Genomic DNA, 26633 nt, shown 5'->3' with positions numbered 1-26633 from the left:
AAACCCGCTTGTTCTTCTGAGATCACCACTTGTAAGTAGCTTTTCACCCTCTCCGCTATAACTTTAGCAAAAATCTTGTAGTCATTATTTAAAAGCGAAATCGGTCTGTAATTCTTGACATTCGTTAGGTCTTGTCCTTCTTTCGGTATCAATGAATCTTGTTCTTCTGAGATCACCACTTGTAAGTAGCTTTTCACCCTCTCCGCTATAACTTTAGCAAAAATCTTGTAGTCATTATTTAAAAGCGAAATCGGTCTGTAATTCTTGACATTCGTTAGGTCTTGTCCTTCTTTCGGTATCAATGAAATGATCGCTTCTTTCCACGTGTCAGGCACTGTCTTGTTACCTCTTATTTCATTCGATAGGGACACCAGGGCCGGAGTTATCTCTTCCTTTAATTTTTTATAAAATTTTGCTGTAAAACCATTTGGCCCCGGTGCTTTCTCTAATTTTGTCTCTTCTATTGCCTTAAACACTTCTTCTTTTTGGATTTGACCATTCAGTAATTCCTTGAATTCGCCTTGTATCTGCTGGGCTTCTTTGTTGAGCTACGGATGGATGGATGCCCCCAGTTTTAAAAATCTGTTCACCACTTCACCTTCACTTTCTAGAATGACTTTGCTTGGAAGCAAGAGCAACTGGGATGCCATGGTGTGGATGAGCAGGTCAGGGAGACAACCTTGGGTTTCTTGTTCAGGGCATGCTTCTTGAAGCATGTAACCTCAGGTAATGAAGTGCCCCTAAAGAGTCATGAGCGAGGTGTTGGGGGGGGGGTAAAGTGTTCCAGGTAGTGACCCAATAAGCTAGGCATGTGGCAGTTATATCATTCCAGCCAAATTGTTTCTCTGGAACTCATGCATGGCCTTTTGCCAATTTTATTCCCACAACAATGCCATGAGGTAAGTTAAGGCTAACAGAATTATTGGTGCAATGCAGGCTGTATGACAACAGTGGGCATTTGAACTTGAGTCTCCCTGGTCATAGTCCGACACTTTATCCACAATAGCATACTGGGGGTATACATCACTGCAGATCCATATGCCCATTCCTTTATGTTTGCTGATCACCTGAGCCAAAACGTCATGAACGGAGTCCCCAATGTGGTGTACATGGTCACTGTTATTTCTGTCTAAACCTTTCCTGGTGTCTGCCAAGTGTTTTTAGAAAGTGGAGAAAGTGCCCAGCAGGGTTTCTGATTGGCCATTGGAGATGTGATTAGCTGTGCAATTTGTTTTTTAAACTGCTTTGGAGCAGCTGCCATCACAACACAAGGCTCTTCACTGCATGACTGAAGGTAAGCTGTGTGTGCAAGAAAATATTTTTCAATGAAATGATCATTTTAAAAGGCATCCTGTTAAGCAGAACTTCTGCCTGAAATGTTAAAGAGTTACTGTTAGATTTATGCATAACCTCATTCTCTGATATTTTGTGGTTGACTCTGCCTCCTGTGGCAGCCATTTTGTGGTTGCGCCCAGCACCCTGTGTCAGAATTCCAAAGGTGCTCAGAAAGGTTTGGGGACCCCTGGCATAGACAAATGCATATGGATAAAGACAATGCACCACAATCCTGTACCCACTTACAGATCATCCCACTGAAGTGAAAGAGTGGTCCCATCTACTTCCCTCCCTCAGAGGCAAGATTTCCCCTCCATTTTTCTTTCCCTGTCTGACTGAACTGCCGTAGTTATCTATTATCTTATTTCCTGAAAAGCTCTGGCTGTTGCATCCTGACAAATTACAATATTTTGGCTGTTTGTTCAGCCCGGGAACCTGAGGGAAGGATCAGGAGCCTGCTTTAACCTAAACAACTTAAATGGCACTCAAGGCATTCTGATATTCAAAAATAACAAAATATTTTATTTAACATAGAGGGGAAAGGTCAGGTGAAATCAGTGGTTGAAATTTCTGAGGTAAAACCAGTACATGCACAGATTCTTGTTCTTATGTTCAGGCTAATGAGAGTTTCTTAAGCTATTCAGAGTTACTTAAAATCTTTATGTTGAGAGGCTTTTGTTCCTTTGTTTCCCCAAAACCCTTCAGTACACTTTCTTTGAGTATTCTGTAACACTTTTGGTTTCCAGAAAGCTGGTACCTCTTTCCATTACCCAAACCCCTCTCTTGAAACACCAGTACTTGAGTTTTAACTGACTCTTAAGGTCTCTAAAGGCACTTTCTAACCACACCAGACCAGGGATCTCTGCACTCTTCAGAGCTAACTCCCTGTTTGACTGGGTAGGGAAATTCTTCTCTCTCTAGAAGATCTATCCCCTTTCCTCTCTGTCTAACTACCCCGTTGTCCTTGCCAACTTTCTCCCAGTTCTCCTGTCTGTGTTAAACTGCTCTCAGTCAGGGCTGAATTCTGAAACTGTCAGTACTCAGCTCTTCTCAGCTAGGGCTGAAATCAGACTGAATCCTATTCAGTATCCAGTTCAGAAGTTTTTCTTTGCTCAGCTGATGCTAACTAATCAGATCTCTTAAAACAGCCTGTCACTCAAGGCTCTCTGAAGAATTAACCCTTCACAGTCCTTTATCTGTTTACACAGCACTTCTAAGCTTTTAAAAAAGTGTGGTCTGTCATAGAGCCATAATCCTGTATCCACTTACAGATCATACCATTGAAATGAAAGAGTGGAGGGACACAAATATAGTTCCTTGAATTGAAAGGGATAAAGTATACATTTGTGGCTGCAGAATTGTGGGATGATGATACAATACTCTTAGCACAGAAGAATTAAAGGAATTTCTGGCTGGGATTCAACTTCAGACTCTTAGCAAGAAGGCATTGAAAAGACAAGATGGAAATATGACATGACATTTCTGATTTTTGATATTGACTATTGGCATATTTATTCAAGGCAGAAAACATTTTACTAAACAATTGGATTGAAAAATGTATAGCACAGATGTACTGTCTGTTAGGCAAAGTGCTCCTCTATATCTATAAACAGAGTGTTTGTTAATACAAACATCTGCATTTCTCAAGAATTCTCTGTGTATCTTTCCTACAATAAAAGCTACATTAGTAGGTTAAACAGAGCAGTCAGACTATAAGACTGAAGCATTTTTAAAAAGTGAACCTACAGTACTTTAATGACCAAGGACCTGACATTAACCTGATCTGGTCCTATAATTACTTTGAATAGAATAGGGCTTAACGTCATCCTTAATAGCACCCCATGCTTTTTGTTCTATAAAGAGCTTTTTTCTTCTTGTGTGTTGCTTTTCTGGCACTCTAGGAGAAAAAGCTAACTAATGTGGTGTCTTGTATGTTTACATATGAACAAGGAAAATGAGACACAAACTTTTAAAAAATAACTTCAAAACCAAACTTTAGTTTATGAAAAAGAAGCAATTTAAAAAGCCTATGAGAAATAAAATATTTTAGAATAGAATTGACTTCCTGTATTTCTTCTTAGCTTGATGCTTTATAGATAAATTATTTTTAATGTAACCTGGCTTTGTTTTTCCATATGATTTCTAGAATTTCCACATGAAATTTCAACCTCATCAAAAGAATATATAGATGGTATGACCAGATATGTGAATGATGCATACTACTGTCATTAATAACTGGGGGTTTCTCTGATCTCCATAATACCACTGCAGCCTACTGATAAGGCCCTTTAGGAGACGAAAGCTAGGAGGGAGCATTAATAATTATAATTTAGTATGATTGAGAACGGGTTACACAATCACATGATTCTTTAAAATAAGTTGAAGAAGAAGAGTAGTACTCCAAGTTATAAAAATGGAGAAATGGTTTATTCTAGGGTAGGATTTGATCCTGGGCAGTCCTTGGTTTCCAGTTCACAATTAATGCTTGTCTACAGCATGGAAAATCTCTATGGGGGCACTCCTGTTAAGAATGTGCCCTGTAAAATTAATGTCTTTGAATAATTTTTATTTTCTCTCAACCAGTGTCTATAACTATATTTGTAGTTCTATATGCAGTTTTGTTTCAGTTAGCATGGCAATTAAGTAACTAAAGTATATAATTTACTTTGGATTGTTGTCGTGTTTTTTTTAATAAACCCAACTTTTCTTCAAAGGCTTGGAAGGTGCTATTGTTCAGCTTCCATTCCTTCCAATTACACCATTTGTACCATATAGAGCAATCTGCAATGATGGCTATGTTTAAAGTGGAAGATGATAAAACATGATAAAACATTTATAATGATAAAACATCTATGTCGCTCATACAACTCTACTGAACAGGATAACTTTGCCCTGACTCGATGGACTGCAGTATTAACGGTGCAACTGTAATCAGAGTTAAACCCTTCGGTATCAGTCGAAGCCAATGGGTTTAAAAGAGTATAATTCTGTTTATGATTGCACTGTAAAATACAGTCTCAGATTCTACCCATTCATCTGTGCTTACATGTGTTTTTTAAAAAATATGTTTTCAGATAAGTTACCCATCCATATCAATCTGACTTTCTGAAAGTTCATTCTCTTTAAAGGATCATATACAATCTTTTTATACACACGGTTGATAACTAAAGTTATATACTATGACTTCTGTAGCACCACTGTTACATTTGTAGTGCAATCTTAAAACCATATTTACTGCATTTAAAATTATGCTCTCTAAGGCTGTGGTCAGATGTGCCTTTAGATCCGACTTAGCTGAGAATGCCAGATGGATCTAAAGTGCACGATCAGACAGTGACATCTGAGAAAGTTCCCGCAGTTGTTGGCACCCCGTGCTACCCCACCACAGAAACATAGTTAAAAGACACCAGGGAAAGTCTGATCCTGACACTTGCCGACAGGCCACGGATGGCGTTTCACTAGTCTGATCACTCAAGCACACACTTAGGCTGTTTGGATGGACAGATCAGTCCATCCCAACTTTGTGCCAATTCCCACCCACTTAGCAATATGCACATAACTATATAATCGGTCCATGGAGAACTCCATGGAGAACTCTTCACATGGGGGTTCGATTCCTCATTTATGTGCATGCGCACAAAAAGGGGGAGGGGAACCACTTGCCCAAATGTGCCATCTGATCACACAGTGATGGGCTGTGAGCTCAGCGAAATGGATTATGCTGGGATGTCAAATCAAGTGACCCCATTTCAAAAAGCAACGGCTGAAATAGGAGAACTTCCTGAGCGTGCCAAATGGCACGTCTGACTTCAGCCTAAATTTTCTTTCTCTCTCTCGCTCCTCGCACCACAATTACAAGTTTGTGGGATGTCAATGGGCAGCTGAATACAATAATGGTGAATATAGAGCACCATGAATATAATAGAGAGAGAACCATGAGCTTCTTGTAATGGTTCTGCTACACCCTGCCATTTGCAACTGGTGTTGACTCTATGCCCTGTTAAGTTTCCTCCCAACTTGTGTATACTATTATTTATATCTTTTCAGAGCAGATTGCATTTAAAAATGTAAAATAATTATATCTGAAATTTGTTTCACAACCCCTTTTTCTGGGGTATCCAATGCAGCAAGGGGAGAGGAGAGAGAAAAAAGCTGGTTGGGTCTGTGGGTTGTGCTTTCTCTCCTTATGGGCCTTTCGCCTTTTATTTCTCATCTTTACAGCTGTTACAGTATACATATCATTTCCCCCATTTTTAACATGGTTTCCTAGACCTTAAAAGCTGCCCACCATCTGATTAAAGCTTCTGCTATATATATTTTGATGGGACTGGATCAGTGTCCCACCAGTATCTCTCCTTCTGACTTAATTTGACTAGACCGTATAGTTAGGGACATTTACATGAATAAGAGAGAGAGCATTGTGGTCATTAAGCCTACAAAGGATTTCATTTGTGTAATCTGAAAGGGCAACAATGACAAGAGTGTGAAACTGTTTTTACACAGAAAGGCTACTGAGAGGTTGGCATATCTTTAGCCTTCTAATTGGCTACAGCAAGGTGCCTGTCCCTTCCCCCAGCCTAGCTGCTGCAAAGATTGCCTAATGAAGGCTCCATTAAGCATTTGTATGGCTTTGGTTACTGAGCCTTTCAAGTAGCAAGGATGCCTAGAGATGGTGTGGCAGTTAGGGTTGTCAACCTCCAGGTAGTGCACAGAGAGTTCCCAGCATCACAAGTGATTTCCAGAATACAGAGATTGGTTCTCCTGGAGAAAATGGCTGCTTTGGAGGTGAACTCTATGGAATTACACCCTTCCAAGGTCTGTCCTCTCCCCAAACCCCATCCTCCCCAAGCTCCACCCCTAAATCTGCAGGAATTTCCCAACCCAGAGGTGGCAACCCTATGTGGCATCCTTTGAACTGTTTGATCATTCTCCATGTTACCAGAGTGGTTATCTTGCATATAGATGAGCTGGATGCATAAACTGGAACACAAAGAGCTTCCTACAAATGGGGGGGGGGTACCCAAACTATGCATGGAAATCCTGCATTGGTTGGGGACTCTATAGCTCTGCTCCATCCTAAATAGTAGCATGGATTGAAGGTTGTTTCCCAAGTAAAGGGCATGTTCATATTCATGTTTCTGGTGAATTCTGGCAACACAGTAGCACTCAAGTGTGAGGAAGTGAACCAGCACAGAGTGGCTGGATGCCTTTCAGTCTGAGGCCTGGAGGATAATACACATACCATGTGAGTTGGAAAGGCCTCTCGCTGATTAAAAGTCCTTATTTAAACTCCACCTTTCTCCCCAGAGGGAACCAAAAGCAGTTCATTCTCCTCCATGTCATCCTCACAACAATAATAGGCTGTGAGGTAGGTTAGGCTGACATGTGTGACTGGCCCAAGATCACCAAGCAAGCCTCAATAGTTGAGTAGGGATTTGAATCTGGGTCTCTTGGATTGCATCACTTTAGGCTACATGTGAGGCTTCCTGCTTGAGTGTTCCTCCTAAACCCCTCCCCCCCCCGCACATGGAAAAATTAACATAGTAGACAGAAGGATACACTGAGTCCCTCTCCCCAATTTCCTAATTTCTGAAGTTCAGGGAATAGTATTAATAGGGAAACACACCACCCCTGGCAACCTGACATGGTACAGTCCAGGAAAATCTTCATAGGTCCCTGCCACATGGGGGGGGGGGAAGTGTGGCGAAAGTGTGGCTGTTTCAAAGCTGCACCAAAAGTAACACGTGGCGGCGGGATCACATCGATCCCCTGAGCCGCCGCGCATTACCTCCCCGCACGATCACAGTAGGGACAGGGAGGCTTCCGAACTGTGCACGGTAGGGAGAGGGAGGCTGCCGAACTGAGCATGCGCAGTTCAGCCAGGATCCTGGGATGTGCCGGCAGAAGAATGCGCCGGTGATCCCACAGCCGCGCTTGCCGCGGCCTTTCGGGTAAGTCCACCTCAGTAGGTGTTTTTTCCCCCAGCGGATCACTGGCATTAGGGACACATCAGGGACGGGTTCACGCCGCTTCCCAGATGTTGCGGTGAGATCGCACCTGTTTGCAGCACCCCCGATCCGTCCCTCTCCCAGGCCAAACGCTTACGTGTGACCGGGGCCATACTTGATTTTGCCAAGTGCAACCCCCCCCCCCCGGGACAGTGTGACTTGCTCAGAGGCACACAAATCCACAGAAAGTCTGAATATAAATTCAGTCTCTCAAATTCAGTGACCATGATTACTGCTGTGATCTGTTGCTTCCTTACTGGTATTTGTCCCACAAATTAACAGGGAGGCAGATCACACTCTTGGTTTATTCTGAAATCATGTGTTATGCACAGCAAAAGGTTTTGATGTGGCTTACATTAACCTTGAGAAGGCTACCACTTTTTAAGACTGCTTGACTGAGTTTTCTGCTTCCTTTCCCTAGTTCAGTTCTATGCAGGGGATGCTAAAAATAAACAGCAGATGTAAATGCATTAACAGTTGCAAAATAAAGTGGGGTTGGATTTGATACCAGGAGAAATGGCAGCAAAGGGAGCACTTCAGAATAAAGATTTCAGTTCAGATTTGGGTCAGTGTTTATCATTCATGGTCTAAAGCCAAATACAACTATCACAGGGGATGTTTGGAGGTCATGATATCACAACTTTGCTGAAATTTAAGCAGGTCTGGTTCTGATAAATGCCTGAATGGGAGATTGCCTGAGAATCCAGAGGAAGTTACCTTGAAGTCCATAGTGGAAGAAAGCAAGTACTCTCTGATAGATGTGACCCACCAGTTCTGCTCTATTGATGCCATATCCTCCGCTACCCAGGTTTTGGCCACCAGTGTTGCCTTTATCCCTGTTCCCCGATATCTTGCTTTCAAGCCCCTTTCAGTATTTGCCATTGGTCTGCAGGCTTGTGGGTACTGGTTGTAAGTTATTGACATTGCTTGGACCAGTTGTAGTAGTCTTGGTGAATACTGAAGGGTCGAAGATTGCAGTAAGGTCAGCTCAGGGTCTTTACTGGTTTGCAGGTTTCATGTGTGTTCAATGATGATAATGAAAGTACATCAGATTTTCTTGGCTATACTCTTAGATATGCATTCAATACCTAGACTTTTTGTTCAATGTTGTTTGTTCTTGTTAGATTAGATATCAGAAACAAAAGAGTTATTGAAACTTTTCTTACCTAATTTTGAAAAATGAACCAAATTTTAAAAATTATTGCCATTTTATTATGAGACAGAAATTCTTAAAATTTAAGTGGAATGAATTTGGTGGGGTAATGACTTTTATTCCTTTAATATTTCTTTAAGTGATAGCATTGTCAGAAGCAACAGAATAAATAATTCAAAGGAGGGGCTTTCAATGATTTAAAACTCATAGTTCTCAGACAAAACCCTGAATTTCTGACCTCTAAGAAGATATTTCCTCTCAGAATTTCTGACCTTCCAGTATATAGTAGTGTAATGTTAAATTTGTACATGTTTATTTATGCTTGAAGCTGCTGTTATTTTTTAGGCCATGGTCTTAAAATGTTCAGGAGCAAGTATCACTCATGAATAATCCTAGAGAAGACTGTGACCTATTTTTAGCTGGGAACAAGATCTAATCAGAGGGAAGGAGAAGAAAAGAAGGGTCTTGGAAAGGGTCTTACCCAATGATGGTAAGATGGTTGTTGGGAAAAGCTTTTCAAATATAGCTATATGTGTTGTATGTGACCATGCACAAATCTGCCCCCCCCCACATGCTCAGGCTGTGCATTTTCTTGAACACGGAGGAAGGGCAATTGATATAGGGAAATGGGGAAGGGAGTATGGCAGCTGAATCATTCCTTGCTGGTTTCAGAGTCCTTGCATAAAATGGCTACAAAAAGAGAATAGAAAACAGCCGGAGAAAATAAACCTTAGGTTTGTTATTATTTACCAAGGAAGTAGCAAGATATAAAGTAGGGAGAAGAGACAGGAGCAGATCTCAAAGTGTTCCATCACTTTAAAGTCTTTTAAAATATATTAATATAATAATTGTAAATGTAGCCTTGGTTGTAGGGTTAGTCCAAATCTCCTGGGGGGGGGGATCTGCATTTTTTAGAGTAAAAAAAGCATGTCAGTTTCTTCTGCACTAGAGAATAAAAGCAAATTGTTAAGACCTGTATTCCTTTTATACTCCTGAAATATTCCTTCTAACAAAAAAGGTATCAGTCATGTAAAAACTATTTTTAAAATATTTTTTGTTGTTGCATCTGATTTGTATGCTTGTGTGCTGCTATTGTTACTGTTTAAGAAACACTGTATTCAGACAGAATGTTAGTATCTGTGTCAAAAAAGGGTTTTTTCCCTTGTATCCTTGTACAAAACCACAATACACACAATGATATTCTTAAATCTAGAAATGGAGAAATAAATTTTGTGATTATATCTGCGATTGTTTTGTCTGTGCAAATTTGTAATATATTAAAATCGTTCCAAAGCATGAGAATGCTTCTTGTAGGAAAAGAGAGCAGTAAAATGTATAGTATTCTGAATTCTATTGGCAATATTAAACTATTGTGATTTTCTTTAACTTAATATTAAGTATAAGGAATTCCTTATGTTGCAAGTTCCTCCCCCCCCCAGCCACTAAGGCACTGCCTAAAATATTGCTGGACACTACAATACTGAGTGACCAATGCTATCCTAGTAAAATTTGGTATTCTCTCCTTAGTAGTGATTTAATTGGGTTATTGCATTTGTTGTCAATCTGTGGTTAATATCCTGGTTAAAAACCAACAAAACAGCAGCAGTTGTTCATTGTAGCTGTAATGGAACTTGCCTATGTAAAGTATTCGACAGTTCATACAATAAGATTTCAGGCCACAGTCTAGTCTTTAGAACATGTTTAGTAGTATTTTTACAATCTATATGTTGTATTTTGAAACAAAATGTCCATTGAATACAGAGAAGATTTCGGGCAGACTATAGGCTGTTGATTTGCTGCATATAGATTTTCCTGATTTGCTACCTTATTGAGATCTAAAATGCTTGCCTACATACATAGTGCCTTGTGACAATCGATCCAGTTCTTGTCTCTATGTTTACAAAGTCAGTGTATAAGAATGACAATCACTTTCCCCCTATGATTTGGCTATTAGAATGTAGTACAATAACTTCCAATTTAAAATTCATGGGTCATTTGCAAGACAGTTTTCTATAGCCTGTGAAACTTGTCATGATGTTTTTATCCTAAAATTATACTTTAAAAAAGGCTGAAATACTATGCTGCACTTGTTTTACTATAGAATGAATGCAATGGATTGGTTGCACATGTAGTCAGTATCTAATTTTAAAAAGGAGATAAATGCTTTTTTCCAGTGTTCCTGGAAGTACCTTTCAGGGTTTTTTTAAAAAAAGTTTGTGTTTGATTCTTCTACAGGAATTAAAAAAAATCATTTAGTATCATCTACCAGATTATTATGTTCCTGGGTTTTCATTTGAAATGTCAAAGAAAAACAGATGTCTGACTTAATGCTGAGGATATATTAGTGATCAAGAACCCCAGAGATGGCCAGTCCTTGAACTTGGAAGTCTTTCAAGCATGTGTCTGATAATCAACTAATTCTTCCCATTCTGTCCAGGATATTGTATTAGAAACATTCTTAGTCATATATTTGATATCAGATAAACAAGATACTTATTACAGATAAGTATAAACAAGATACTTATTACATCATATGATTGTGAACTTAACATTACCACTTTGCAGCAAACACTCTGTGTGAATTATTGATGCTAAATTAAGAGAACCTCTTGGTTCCATTTTGACTCGGAAGGGCTTTAATCCAGCAATTTATATCTTGTATGTAGTACTATTCAAAGTTTTGGGCACTATATACCATGTTGAACAATGTCTAATTGCCATGTCCATTGGAGAGTGTAACAACCGACATAGGTAACATTTGTTAGCTACCTTAGTAATACCATACCTGCTAAGCAGTTAACCTAAGTTATACTACTATTAGATAGCAGAAGGACTGTGTGTATGATAATCTAAAGCAGAATCTGGTGAATTGACAAAGTGGTTAATAGGATTTTTATTCTGTGCTGCTACTTTATCCATACAGAGATTGCTTTCTGTGCATGCTCTTTCATGCAGATAGAAGTGTTAGGGTAAGTGTTCAGGTTGCATTGAAAAGCCAGTGCAATTTTTGCCATTAAATTCAGTAAGACCACAGGATCTACCTAAATGCATTTTTGATGCTGATAGGTCTGAAGGATGAAGGGCAATGCATTTGCCTAAACATATCTTTTTAAAAGCCTACTGGTGAGTATATTGTACTGACTGCTGGGGTTCTCACTCTGTGCCATTAGAAAACAGAAGATTCTATGCTCTAGAAATAGTCTGGCGTTTACTCTTGTTTTCATTTCCTCCCTCTTCTTGGGGTTTAGCTGTGTTTCTGTTTGCTCTTTACTATCTTATGGGCACTGGGGCTGGGTCCTGTATTCTGAGAGCAGGGACACTTTCTACCCATGCAAGGAACCTTCCTCTGATGCCCAAAGCTCAGAAGAGTCTCTTGCATTGGGGGAAGGTTTCTTGTGCTGCAGGAAAGGGACAACACTAGCGGAATGGATCCATGACACCCAGCTCCACTCCATTGACTAGAAATATTCAATCTAACTTAATACTAATACATTTATCCCACTGGAGATCTTCTAATTGGGACAACAAACATACATGTGGTGGTCAAAATCAGTTCAAAATCTGCTCATGAAGCTGAAATAGGTGATTTATCCTAATCTGGAATCACAATTTAGAAACATTGTTGGTTGAGGAGGGACATTGCTCCTTCCCCAAATAATATATCTGGATTTCTTGTGCTGAATCCAGATAATAAACTTTTCATTGGGTTCTTGCACGCTAAAGATTTTTAAAAATTGTCCTCAAGTGGCAGTAAAATATAACCAAAACCCTTAATTCGAAAATAACTTTGTATTACAAGGAGAAGGAAGAACAAAATGTTTAAATCTTACATGAGTATAGCCAGATAAAATGACTAAATGACTTTTAAAAATAACAAATCATTTTCTTCTCTTTTGGTTATATGACAACAAATTGAAAAAGCTATATTAAAATATTAATTTTGTTTATGAAGGATCATAAGATTAAGGACTATACCACCAATGTTTAGTCAATTAGAAAAATACTAATAATAGTAATAATAAATTGTTACTCCAAATGTGCATCCACTGATATCTGTTGTAATAATGGGACAACTACTAGTTTTGTATTTCCCTCAGAAGGTAAAAGGCAGAATAATTAAAATGCATTGTAGATGAAATAGTGGAAATATCAACATTTTTACTCCAGAAATTTCACAATTTTTCTTTTATTATTCTTCCTTGGCAACTTTGAAAAATTCTGCTCGGTGTAGTTTTAGAACAATTTTCACTTCAGAAAAAATATGTATTTGAGATATATTAACCATTAAGCCGTCAAACATAAAAACAGATTTAATTTTGTTCAAATATTATTTTATTTTTTTAAATCTATGAAAGAGTTGGTGATAATTTTTCATATAAAACTAATTTTACCTTTTCAAATACTGGAGTTTAATGTTATGCCTATGGAAAATTTTTAGATTTCAGTTGCACCATTCTGCCCTTCTTAGGTTTTTGATGAAAGAATTTGTATGTTATCAAAAGCGCTATCAAAATAAAGCATATTCTAGGCCAAGGCAGTTCAGAAATCAAACTAATATTGTTCATTTTCCATACAATAATTCCTTTAAAAAGTATTTCAGTTGTACTAGGATGTGGTATCAGGCTCTTTTCTCGAATAACTGCAGAAAATCCAACTCTTTCAAAACTTTACTCATGGGAAGATTTCCCACAGAAATCAGTGGTATTTCTCAGGAGAATGAAAATTAAACAACTTGCTAAGCAAAATAAACCCTCTCTTAAACGAAGGAAAGGTAAAATCACCTTAAGTCTCTCTTAATGGTCACCAGGAAATGGATGCAGCATTCAGGCTAGTTTTATCAGGCAAACCTTTTATGCTTTCCTAGGGCTGGGGGTTATCTGAGCGCAGTTTAATGCTGCTGTGGGGTACCAGGAAGGCCTGACTTCAGGCGAAACGCAGCATAGCAACCAAATGGCATATTTTAAAAGGCCCAGGTACTCTAGACTGCATGATACGCTGGGAAGGGTTTTGCTTTGTTCATTGTCAGTAATCCATTACAAGGAGTCAGAATAGGAAAAACAATAAACAAAACAAAATCAAAGCCAGTTACAGATTTAACTTCTGGAAGTGGGGCTCAAGACACAATTTGTGTTGCTTGTTTGCCAAGGAGTTAGGCATGAAACGTTGGCTTTGCTACAATCATCATTGCTGGTGTGACAATTGCCTGACAAGACGCTGCAAAAGTGAGGGGGCAAAAAATTCTATTCCTTGATGTCATTTTCCTTGGCCTGGTTAGAAAATAGGTCACTTGATGTGATGCGGATTTGTTTATTATAGCAGCACCTGCCGGCATGACTATAGTTAAAGGTCTGTCTCTGCTCTCACTATTAACCCTTATTTTCAGAGGTTTATAGACTGTAACGTGTCCACAGGAATACGATCTTCTCTAAATGGCAGCACATGAGGCGTTTCCCAAGGAACCCATTTTCTGAAAGCAGCAATCTTTCAACAGAAATCAGTTCAGCCATTTTGACAAGGAAGCGAGGATGTAAACACCATTCCCAGTTCTGTTTGAATACAGATAATAAACTTTTCATTGTGCTAAAAGACAGCCATGCTTCCTTTGTATCTGTTAATTACAAAGACATCCAAACAGGCTAGTTTTTTTTAAAAATGTAAGTTTTAATAAGAACCTGGATAGAGAGAATTTATGAAAATTGGTTATTGTGTGTATGCATTCTAATTATGTTAATCTGCATTAATACACTGCCTTTATATTAGAAGCTGCTTTGAGTCAGTAAGCTCTGCCTATGAGTCAGTGAGCTCTGTATGTTTAAAAATAATGGACTGTTTCATAAGATACGTAAGTATAGGTGCATGCAATGCATCATACCAACCAAATGAATTTATGTTTTCTAAATCTACTTCTGTTTGGGTTTGTTTTTAGTACAGCGAATTTTGCTTTTTTAAAAACCCGGCAGTTATGGCTTATGACTTCCTATATTAAACACTGCAGCACAAAACATGCCTGTGTTCTTCAACTGAGGTACCTATGAGTCAATCCCACTGAAATCAGTGAGATTTACCAGGGATGCCACTGTAATTTAAACACGATCTTTGATTTGCAAATGGCTGTGCAATTTTTTTTATCCTGTGCATCTGCTTAACAAACCTGAGGAAAAACATTGACCTCTGACAGAAGAAAATGGGTTTAGAGACAGTGAAACTTTGGGCCACAGAATGAATTTATAGCACAGAGGGAGATGATCTGGCCTGTATTGACTGGGAATATACAGGATTGCTGCTTATTTGTTTACTTGATTTTGCAGAATGTATATTCTGCCTTTCTACCCTCAGAAGGGCCACCAAGGTGGCTTAAATGATGGGATCTTTACGAGTAAGAAAAGTTATTAATGTGCTTGATCATAACTCTATGAAACCGTGTCTTCCTTGTCAAGGTGGCTTGGGAAATAAACCACACAAATATGTTTAGCAACACTCAGAGGCTTTTATACATTTGCTTGTGGCTTGCAGATTTCTCCTACATTAAAAAAAAAGTTCTAGCCAAAGTAATTACAGAGATATAATTGAAAATGTGGCCACAGACATTGATAAGAGACAGAAAGCAAGCAAGAATGTAAGCATTCCTTGCCTGAACAATTTTAATTTCTGTCCATACAACAAGAGTTTTGGGAGGTAATAAATCAGATTTTTTTCCTTATATGTGGGGTGGGAACGATGCTTTCCTAAGAATAATACAATAGGAAAATTGCAACCTTTTCCCAACTGTTTAGGAAAAAAAATGTAAATTATGTTAATGATGTGCAAGCAAAAAATGCAAATTACTTGTGGCCCTTTGGCTTGTGCTACAACTCTTGTAGCACAGAACAAGCTGTATACTCTGTATACCAACAAATGTTAAAGAGTTGACTCAAAATTGTGACTGTAAGGGAATGTGGAATTGGTGCTATGCAGTTACCTCATTTTGAAGTCAGTTCCATTTGTGCCTGTTTATTATAGGCATCTTGGAGCACACAGCAATCATACAGATACCATAACATATTGGCAAGCCTGGAACATGATGGGAGAGAGCTAGAGATGGAATTTTAAAACATTTGGACAGAGGCGCCTTGCTCTTCCAGTGTCCCAGTGTCAGCATTAGGAGATATTGTCATGAAATTCAATCCAGCAAGAAATAGATTGAACTGAAGTGGCGACCTTGGAGATGGCTTGTGCACAGTAAGTTGATTTTCTGTTTTGGCCCCATCTTCTGCCACAGGATGCTTCCTGCTAGCCTCATTGTTTTTACCCTGCCAGCGGCCCAAGAGGGCAACCCTCTGCCCACAAAAGCCAGCGTGGTGCTGCTCCCAAATGGGTTTGGTCTGCAGTTGAATGGAATGAAACACAGTCAATAGAGGCAAATTAAAACCATATAATTTTGCAATCTTAGTTTAGCTCTAATTGCAGCAATAAAACAGTAGAAAGAATAATTGTGGAGCATATGTTTGTGAGTGACATTATCTAGGTGAGTTCCCCTTTACGGCAGAGCGCTGTCCTATTTGTCTCTCTCTTCCCATGTATTGGAATGACAAACCTGCAAGCCCGGAGTTAATTCTGATTGCAGCAGCTGCTTACACATGGAGTCTCCATAGCAACCATGGAGGTTGCCATGCAACCATATTCTTTTAGGGACAGTGAAAATGCCCAAAGGCTTACTAAAAATATGTGGGGGGGGGGATCTCAATTTTTTTCTTACTACTTTTAATGGTTATAAAGAACTGGGCTGCCTGTTTGAAAGTGGAGGTCAAACAAATAAAACCCCAACTCCGACCTTTCCGAAATTGCCTGCTCTTTCTGGAGATCTCATGCTTTATTCACAAAGATGACTTCTGATCGATTGTAAAATTGGTAGCTTACGCTAGGTGGTCCTTGCAGACTGAACGATGCAGCGCTGTACTATTGGTATTCTTGTAGGGTTAAAGGTCATGTGAGAATCATCAATGCAATATTGATTAGTGGAGCTGAAAAATGCCCATGCTACACCTTCCTGTCACTTCGGGCTGCATCCCAGAGTAGTGCAGCCTCTGAGTCCGCCTGCCATTCTATCAGCATATGTGACATCACTTCAGTCAGCTCAGCTGTTTTTGCCATTTTCTATAAATAGCCTGATAAAACCCGTCTTCTGATCACAGGCACATAAGACATGCTTTTAAAAAAAACAAACCCACAAACCCCTCTCTACTAACAATGCTGCAAATCTGTGCTTGGGAAATGCATGGAAGACAATGTAATGCATAGTTATATTATCATCCATCTACTTACCATCCATCTACTGAGGGGAAATGCATTAAAATGCAATAGCAAAAGGATTAGCAAATTGTGAGGCATGCCATATTTGGTATGCTGCATTGCTGCTGAATTTAGCTGCAGTCTTAATAGGCTTATTGGAGTCATCATCGTTTAAAGCTAGGGCACAACTATACCCAAGGGCTATTTGCAAATGATGCCAAATGTCGGTTAAAATCAAAGAACAGCATTTACAAGTATACCTTTCATTTTTCCACCTGTTTTTGCTTAACTAACCAAGTGAACCATAGTATGATATATATTCCATAGGATTCACAGAATAACAAAATCTGTTTTGGAAGATTTGGGAAAACTAGGCTTGGTTGGGAGAATTTTATAAATGCAAACATGAGAGCATTTTGGGTACTATTGATAGGCAAAAAATAAGTATCTGTAGGAAGTAAAACCTCTCATTAGTGGGAATATGGAATTGATACAATGTCAAAAATGCACAGCCTGCAAGGCTTTGTGCCACATACACATAGCTTACTGCTTGCTATTCTCATGATACGCAGAGAAAGCAGATGAGAGAAGGACATGATAGATGACAGCAGCCAGCCATCTTTCCTGCTTTCATTCTTAGAGTGCAACACTGCCTTTTGGGTTTATTTTGGGTCATGCTGAGCAGGTAATGAATTTCCAAAGTCATTAGTTTCAATTCTGGTTGTGCCTTTTCAGCATCTTTTTTGTTTTTTTTTAAAAAGAACTCTTCTCTTTTGTTACACAAAAGCATATGCTTAAACAAAGGAGCCAGGAGATTAATGAAAGATGATGACTACCTTTTTAATGGCAGGAGGACTAGGGTCTTACTAACCAGGTGAACATTCACAAAAATTATGGATCTGGTCTTGTTTTTTGCTGCATCCCTCAAGCTGATTTCTTTTGGGTGTGGCGCTGCTGATCTTATTATAGAGCTACATGTGATAATCTATGAAAATGATGCTAACACAGTGTCATCCTAAGCAGTTCCCCTCAGAATCCATCTATTCAATGGGGTTTACTCCCAGTAAAATATTCTTAGGATTTCACTTTAAAAATACCTTTCTGACAGGCAAGAAACAGTGGAGGTGGACTTTACTGCATGACACAGACCACTGTTTAGCCTTTGAATGATGTGACTAATAAACTGGACTAGATAATCAGGGAATCTTATAGCCTATAAAAGAAGAGTGTATTGCAGGATCAACCTCAGATATATTGGCATGCTCTGGTTTATGATGTGCAATTACAGGTGGTCCAGTTGAGAGTCTACAAAATGTAACATTCTGTTTGTTGCACTGGATGAGCTCCCATGAAAATGACTGGGACTTTCATTAGTGAAGTTGGGCTGCAATTGGTTAAAACATTAACTAGATTTATATCTCTATGTTCTGAGCAAATCTTATATTACAAAGAGGGTGAAGTTTATATTCAGCTGGGCATTCATGTCAAGTATTCTTGCATGCATCTGTGTTTAGTAACCTCCCACATCCCTTTACCTGATGCTGCAGTTTGCAGTGGTGACTGGGCTTCACATGATGGAAGGGCACCAGTGTTTTTTGTCTAATGAGGCCATGCATTGGTCATTCATGCCTTCCTAAATTAGACTACTGTGATGTATTTTATGAGGACTCTTTTTGATGACTGTTTGGAAGTTCTTCTATATATCTGACTCTTATTTTACTTCAACTACATCACTAAAAGTGCTTCCTTTCCTACTGTGGCTCTTCTTCCTGTCTTTGCCAATCCCTTCTACTGGAATTGTGACAAGTACAATTATATTTTCTTTTTGGATGGGAGTGAAATCTCTCTCCTCCTTACTGTACCTTGGTTGATTTGCTTGTTCTAACACTGTTGATTTTGTGTGTGTGTGTTTGCAACTATTTGGTTAGCATTTATGCACAATATGAATTGTCTTAGTTCTAGATTGTTTCACAATTTTACTAGGAACCATTGGGGCCACTGCAGTTGAAAGAAATAATGTAGTTGAAATAAAGCTAAAGCCAAGGCTCTAGCCTCTGCACAGACTTCTTCCTGTATTCAGTCTTCCCAACACTTAATCAGCTTAGGCCGTTCCTGCTTTAACACACTACCCCAGTTCTATGACCCATCATAGAGTCTAAGTGCCAACTAAGGGAAATCCATTCACAGAAGTTTAATAGTCTAGCAGATGAAGAAGATGGGACAGATACAGATTAGGGCCACAGTTTGGGCAGGTGAGGATCTAACCAGCCTGAACTACATTCTCCCTAGAGCTTGTGTTCCACAAGGGAAATACATACTCACTAGGGCTGCTGCAACTTTCACAATGAACTTGTCAGCCATCAAATATGCCATATCTGAAGGTGTTGATCAGATGTGAGCTGATCCCTTGTTTGTTTTGGTTCATGCTGAATGGCAGCCAATGCCTGATGAACAGGTTTGCATTCCCCCCCCCCAAATGAAGCTTATGTCAAAACTCTGTGTTTCCAAACAGATCAGTAGCCACTAATATCACAAAGACTGCTTAAATGAACACCAAAATTGTACTTTTTAAAAAAAAGATAGCATTTATTTACAAATGAAGCTTATGTCAAAACTCTGTGTTTCCAAACAGATCAGTAGCCACTAATATCACAAAGACTGCTTAAATGAACACCAAAATTGTACTTTTTTTTTAAAGATAGCATTTATTTATGAGTGATTTATATGATCTCTGACTGATTTAACTTTATGGCTGAATCCAAAGCAGCATGCCACCACTCTCCTTGCATTCTCCCCCTGTCATCCCACTGGAAGACTTAAAAAAACAGTAATTGCTCTTGTTAAAATGCACGCTAATGCCACAATGAGCCAAGAGGTGGGGTTAAAATATTTTAATAAATACATAGTAAATATAATGTTTTAATAATGTACTGCCAAAATCTCTGAATTTCAAGCTTTCCATTTAAAAAAAGCATGTCTCTAGCCCCAGTTTGGTGTAGAGCCAGTTTGGTGTAGCGGTTAAGTGCGCCAGTTTGGTGTAGCGGTTAAGTGCGCGGACTCTAATCTGGGAGAACCGGGTTTGATTCCTCACTCCTCCACTTGCACCTGGCTGGATGACCTTGGGCAAGCTGTAGTTCTGATAAGAGCTGTCCTTGAAAAAGAGCCGTTTCTGTCAGAGCTCTCTCAGCCCCACCTACCTCACAGGGTGTCTGTTGTGGGGAGGGGAAGGGAAAGGCGTTTGTAAGCCGCTTTGAGACACCTTTGGGTAGTGAAGGGTGGGGTATAAATCCAATCTCCTCCTCCTTTCCTTGCAGAATTAATAAGGGAAAGGCACAGTACATCATTACCCTTATAACTCTGTGAGAAAAAGAGCTAGAGACTTACTTTTTTAACTTAAAAACTGTGAATTCAAAGATTGTGGCAATAGATCATAGAATGTTAGTATGCATGCCCTTAAGTATGGAAAATGGCAACCAAGGCTATAGAAAAAGCCAGTTGAGCTGTACTGTGATGTCAAGAAGGAATCAAAACAATCTGCTAAACAGCCAAGAACTGAGTAGATGAATAATCAGACCACTGAAAGATCATTTCCTTGTTCATATTCACTGAACAGGATATAGGCACCAAATGGGTACCTGAATCTTTTACCTACAGGTCAAAGGTGCTGAGTTTGAAAATGTGATGGTGGTGAAGCAGGAGGAGGAGGGGGAGGAGGAGAAAGGAGTTAACTATTTCCATCTCATGCTACAGGACCAATCTGAATTGCTTCCTCCTTCCACTCAGCTTGGATTAAACCTGGAAAAACTCTGTTGGAAAGTAATTCCACCATTTAATATCTAATTTGGATTCCAGGCAGTCACAAATGCATCTATGCACCATTTGAACTGTAAAGACACAGGGAGATTATAGAATTCTTTATCCATTCAGACTTAAAAAGCCCAAGACTGGGCATCTTTCAGAAATATGGGATATAGTTTTATTCGGGCATCATTTGATTAACCAATGTAGCTATTGCACATGTGTGATGACAGAGCAGGAAGACGGAACATAGAATTTAGGCTGTGTATTACTCATTGTAATATTATTTTGATTGTATACTTAAAACATTTTAAAAAATTGTATCTCCCTTATATCTAACCAAGCTTGGATAGAATGGATTAAAAATAAAAATGATCAATGACCTTATATTCTCTGTGCTGAACTGTTGAAGTTTCCCAATAGAAATGTGAAGAGGATGTTCCTTCAATTCTTCAAAAACAGAAATAAGATTTGGGAAGGTTGCTACTGCAAACACCTTTAAGCTTTTAAAATATCTTGATTATTTGATTATGCCTTGATTTGAACACTTGATCCTCATCTGATTTTCGTAGTCAAGATTTCCAATGCTAACCAATTTGAAATCAATTTAACCAGGCCATGAGTTGACTGAAATGTGACAGTGTAGAGCTACAAATTTAAGCAAATAAGAGATATGATTTGATAAAAAGACATGATTTTTAACTGCTATAGACTCCGGCACTTTTTGGGTGCCCTGTTTTGTTTTCATGTGTTGTAATTTTTCTTTATTTTTGTGATAGCTAGGGACCTCAACGGAGGCAAGGCAGCATAGTATAGCCCAATCTTGTCAGATCTTGGAACCTAAGCAGGATCAGTACTTGGATGGGAGCCCACCAAGGAAGCCCCGCAAAGGAAGGCAATGGCAAACCATCTCTGCTTCTTGTTTGCCTTGGAAGCCCCTTGCTCAGTTTGCCATGAATTGGTTTGTGACTCAATAGCACTTAGGTATGCATATAGGGACCTCAAAAGCTGGAAGTGGAATGTGCCTCTCTGGACTTTCAGAGAACCTGTACAACAATGTCTGTTTAGACAATGTTGTTTATACAAAGGAAGTCCCAATGGTCCATCTAGGGCAGTATTGCCCACTGTTCAGATAACAACTCTGTAGTGTCTCAGAGATCTGTCCCAACATCGCTCAGTTACAATAGTCCTGCCACTTAAAGTCTGGTCCAGTGAAAATGGTGACAGTTTAACTGAGATCCTATGCATGTGAAGCATGTGCTATGCAATTGAGCTATGGCCACCCACCACAACACAGACTTTGGGGCTGAAACAATAGGCTTTTCTCAACTCCTCAGCCATGTTACAAGGTGAGATTATGGATCATTTCCAAAGAATGACAGTATGAGAGATCTTGACAGTATGAAGGACCAGGAAAAAAATTACATTTTTTCCAGGAAGTGTCAAGCATCACATCTAGGGCCTGCATCACTGGCTAGGTCCAAACTAAGCCACTGTGGTGTTTTCTGCAGGTTTGGCCCAGCTAGCAATGGCATGGGAGGAAACAAAGAATGCACCTTGCTTTAGGGGGAAGGGAGGGGAGGGGAGGGAAGTATAACTTTAACCATCCCTGAATGGCTTGATTTGACAAATAACTGGTTGCGGTCACATGGAGCATCAGCCACGCAACAGAGACCGAAGATAGGTGGATTTTCTGGGCGCGATCACATTGCAACATCTGGGAAGCATAGAGCTCCCGTGGTGAACCCGAGGCTTCCCGCCGAAGATGCGGAGTTAAAAACTAGTACCTCCGAGGTACTAGTTTCCGGAAACCGCGGGGCAAGGGCTGGCGTCTGATCGCGTTTCTGGTGGTGGCATCCGGCGCCCGCTCATGTCCCTTCACAAACAGAGTCCCCCCCCAAGTCTCCACAAGATGCGCACAAGCACCCAATGGCGCATGCGCACAAAGAGGAAAGTTTGTCACGGCCTAGCCATTGCTTGTGTGATTGCGCCACGCCGCTTCTTTGCTGCGCTGCAGGATCGTCATGTGATTGCCACCCTCGTTTACCCACCGGCACCGAGGGGAGGACCCGTGGTGGGCCGCCGGCGCATCAGATCGCGTAATCGTGGATCAAACTGCGCCAGGGCAATTAGCCACGCCTCCCCCCCCGCGATATCTGGCCCGTGTGACCGGGGCCACTGTTCAGAAAACCTGAAGACATCCTTCTCCCAAACAGGAGAGCATGCAATACAATGCTGAGTATAATATAATATTGAATATACATATTCAATATGTTTCATAGCCTTAATGTTCAAAGGTTTTATAAAGGTTAAGGGTTTCCTGTTTCCTGTCCATGAATGGAACCGCTTAAAGTGGATACACATCTGTGTGGGGTTTTTTTGCAAGTGTGCCTTATAGCATATAGTAGAAAATACAGTAGAAAATGCTTTTACAGTAGAACATAGCATAAAATATTTTTTGTAAGTTCTCCCATCACAGTGAACAATTGCAAATCTCACGAGTAATGTCAGAGAGAGCTGGATCAGGCATAGATTGCTCTTCACCAAAGACCAGATGCACTGTTGCCAGTGAGATTCTGAATAAGCAGACCCACCTGCTAGCTAACTGATAACACTCTGGGGTCATTTCATTGAAGAAACTGTCAGCCAGTAGGTATTTATATAATGCCACTGATGAATTCATGACCTGCACAGCTGAGACTAATAAAGGTGTAAAAGGAGAAAGAGAATGTAGATAAATGCACATTCCTTTGTATCATAACAAAACTTTGACATGTAAATCAGCTGAACGAGGGAGAATAGGCAAGGAATGCATCTCCCTGTACAGTAAAACAAGGGCGATTGTTCAGCTGCACACTTGGCTCTTGGCCAAAGCAGTCGTGTGCCATGCTTGTTTGCCTACTAGTGCTGCTTAGATTGGCAAATGCCCATGCAGCTTGAAGGCGGAGGACTGGATGCCTGCCAGGAAGTGTGTGGGCCTGATGCCACTGCTGGACTCCATAGCCTGGTAGGAAGGAAGAATACAAAGGCATTCAATAATCCGAATGTCCCTCTGCTTCAAGAGAGTGGTGCCAAGCAGCATTTAATGAGAGATTGCTTTGTTACAAAGTCCTCAACATCAAGTGGGCTGGTGAGCTCATTAACCTGACTGCAGCAAATAAAAAAGGCACACTCAGAAGACTCCCATGATAGCATACTCAATTGTGTAAGAGCCCTTTTGCTTCCTTTATGGTGATCCATTAGCAAGCAGCAGTGTAAACACCACAAAGCAAGCCAGTTTTCTGATTGTTCAACTAAAGTCTCCTTGCCCCTTGGGGTTTAGGGCCTTTCCAGATGATAGGTTTAGTGTGCAATAAGTGCGCAGTTGTTACTTAGGAGGTATAGGGGATGCTTTACTCTCTTTCTCCTCAGCTAGTAAGTTTGCTGCAAAGCAATCTGTATTTTCCCAGCATTCAAACTGCAAAAATCTGGGACTAAAAAAACATGTTCAGTTCTTTAGCTAGAATATGGATTGCAGTACTGAGTACTGGCCTATATCCCACCTTCTGCCCAGTGAACTCCAACTTAAAGAGACTTCTTCCAACATGTGGCTCTTCCACTGGAGCAAGAACCACTGACATGATTAGAGGAAGGGTCTTAGACTGGAGGTGGGCTTTGCTGAGCAGAATGGTAGGATATAGGCCATTATGTGAATGTGACTGCACAGGAGTCATGAGTACCTATTGGTCAGTGTCTGTAACGAGGCCTGAGAAGTAAGAAGTGATACAGATCTCTTTTTCCAATAAGACCAAGACATACTCCCCTGTCTGCATCAGTGTGCTGTTACCATTTCAGGAAATGTTAAGCTTATTTTTTCTTTTATCCTTTTAATTTGATTTTGGAGAGTCTATTCCCTCTCTTCAGTGGGAAGCACCTATCTTCCTTTTAAGGAAAGCATCAGAAAGGGCACTTCCTCTGCTGCAAGAAGGATGCATCCAATGTGTTTCATGAAGATGGTACGGTATGACACCATCCATCATACCATGTGCTCACTTAGGGGTTAACCTTTGTGTAAAAAACATTTATTATTTATTTAGTGCATTTTTATTCTACCCATCCTCAAAGAGCTTAGGGGACAGACAATGGTCTTCCTTCCTGTACAAATAAATAAATACGTTTGTACCATCAAGAAATTTCCCATAGATGCAGGTGCTGTAGTAATTATTTATCACTCTGACTTTATTATTTACAATATAAAAATCTATGAAGCAATGGAGAAATTTCAGAGCTCATTTTTATAGCATATCTGCTATTTTGCAGAAAACAATGGTAGAGATTAAGGTTTGTGGAGGGAAGCAATAATACACGGTGAAATGCAAATAAGTGCAAATGCAGCTATCCTGAAGGAATTGGAAATACAATTAGATTTCTCCATGTGTGTGTGTTCATTTTGCAGTAGTAGCCCATTTCTCTCATGCATTGTTTACTCTGTATATGTGAGTTTTGTAGTGATGCAACAAACAGTCTCTGCTGTAGTTACATAACATGATTTTTTTTGGTATTTTTCAGTGAATACATGGCTTGCCCTCAGGAAACTGTATTAGAGAACTGTGCTTCCAGAACAAGTGCCTGTTATATCTCCATTTGAAACATATTAGTCTGTTGATCTGATAACCAATAAGGAAAATTGAAACAAATCTCCACTTACTTTTACAATTTAAAACATTTACTGTGGGCACAATTCTATTGACTTCAGTAGAGCTAAACGGGTGAAGAATTTGACTTATTAGATTATGTCCAAGGGTCAAATTAATACAAACAACATAATATTTTTGTGGGGTATCTGCAAAAGGGAATGTATGTAGTTTTGTGTGCACATGCTGAGAAGACATTTCTTTGAAACAATAAGATCCTTATTTTTGCTGCAATACCAATATGGACCCATGTGTACATAATCAAATCACAGAGTTGGAAGGGGCCATACAGGCCATCTTGTCCAATCCCCTGCTCAAAGCAGGATCAGCCTAAAGCATCCTGACAAGTGTTTGTCCAGACGCTGCTTAAAGACTGCCCTAGGCAGCTGATTCCACTGTTGCACAACTCTTACTGTAAAAACGTTTTCCCTAATATCCAGCTGGTACCTTCCTGCCCTTAATTTAAACCCATTATTGTGAGTTCTATCCTCTGCTGCCAACAGGAACAACTCCCTGCCCTCCTCTAAGCGACAGCCCTTCAAATACCTAAAGAGAGCAATCATGGTCCCCCTCAACCTCCTCTTCTCCAGACTGAACATTCCCAAGTCCCTCAGCCTTTCATTATAGGGCTTGGTCTCCAGGCCCCCGATCATCTTCGTTGCTCTCCTATACACCCGGTTCACATCCTTTTTGAAGTGAGGCCTCCAGAACTGCACACAATACTCCAAGTGCAGTCTAACCAATGCAGTGCACAGCAGGACTATGACATCTTGTGATTTGGATGTTATGCCTCTGTTGATACACCCCAAGATCACATTAGCCTTTTTTGTCACCGCATCACACTGGCTGCTCATATTTAACTTTCAGTCCACCTGTACCCCAAGATCTTGTTCATACACGCTGCTACTCAGAAGTGTATCCTCCATCCAGTATGCGTGTTCCTCATTTTTGTTACCCAGATGTAGAACTCAGCACTTATCCTTGTTAAATTGCATCTTGTTCACATCCGCCCACTTTTCCAGATCTCGTTGAAGTGTTCAGATCTCGTTGAATACTATCTCTATCTTCCGGGGTGTTCACTGCTCCTCACAATGTAGTGTCATCTGCAGATTTAATGAGTAGCCCTTCCACACCTTCATCCAGATAGTTTATAAAAATATTGAAATGTACCGGGCCCAGAACCAAGCCCCATGAAACCCCACTGGACACCTCCCTCCATTCAGATGAAATGTCATTGACAACTACTCTCTGAGTGCAGTTCTCCAACCAGTTCCCTATCTACCTACCTATCCTACAATCCAGTCCACAGTCCTTTAGTTTACCCATCAGAACCTGTCAAAAGCTTTACTGAAATCCAGGTAAACAACATCAACAGCATACCCTCGATCCAGTAAGCTC

This window comes from Gekko japonicus, unplaced genomic scaffold (genome assembly GCF_001447785.1).
Source record: "Gekko japonicus isolate JY-2015 unplaced genomic scaffold, Gekko_japonicus_V1.1 scaffold130, whole genome shotgun sequence".
NCBI lineage: Eukaryota > Metazoa > Chordata > Lepidosauria > Squamata > Gekkonidae > Gekko > Gekko japonicus.
This window is presented reverse-complemented; position numbering follows the sequence as displayed.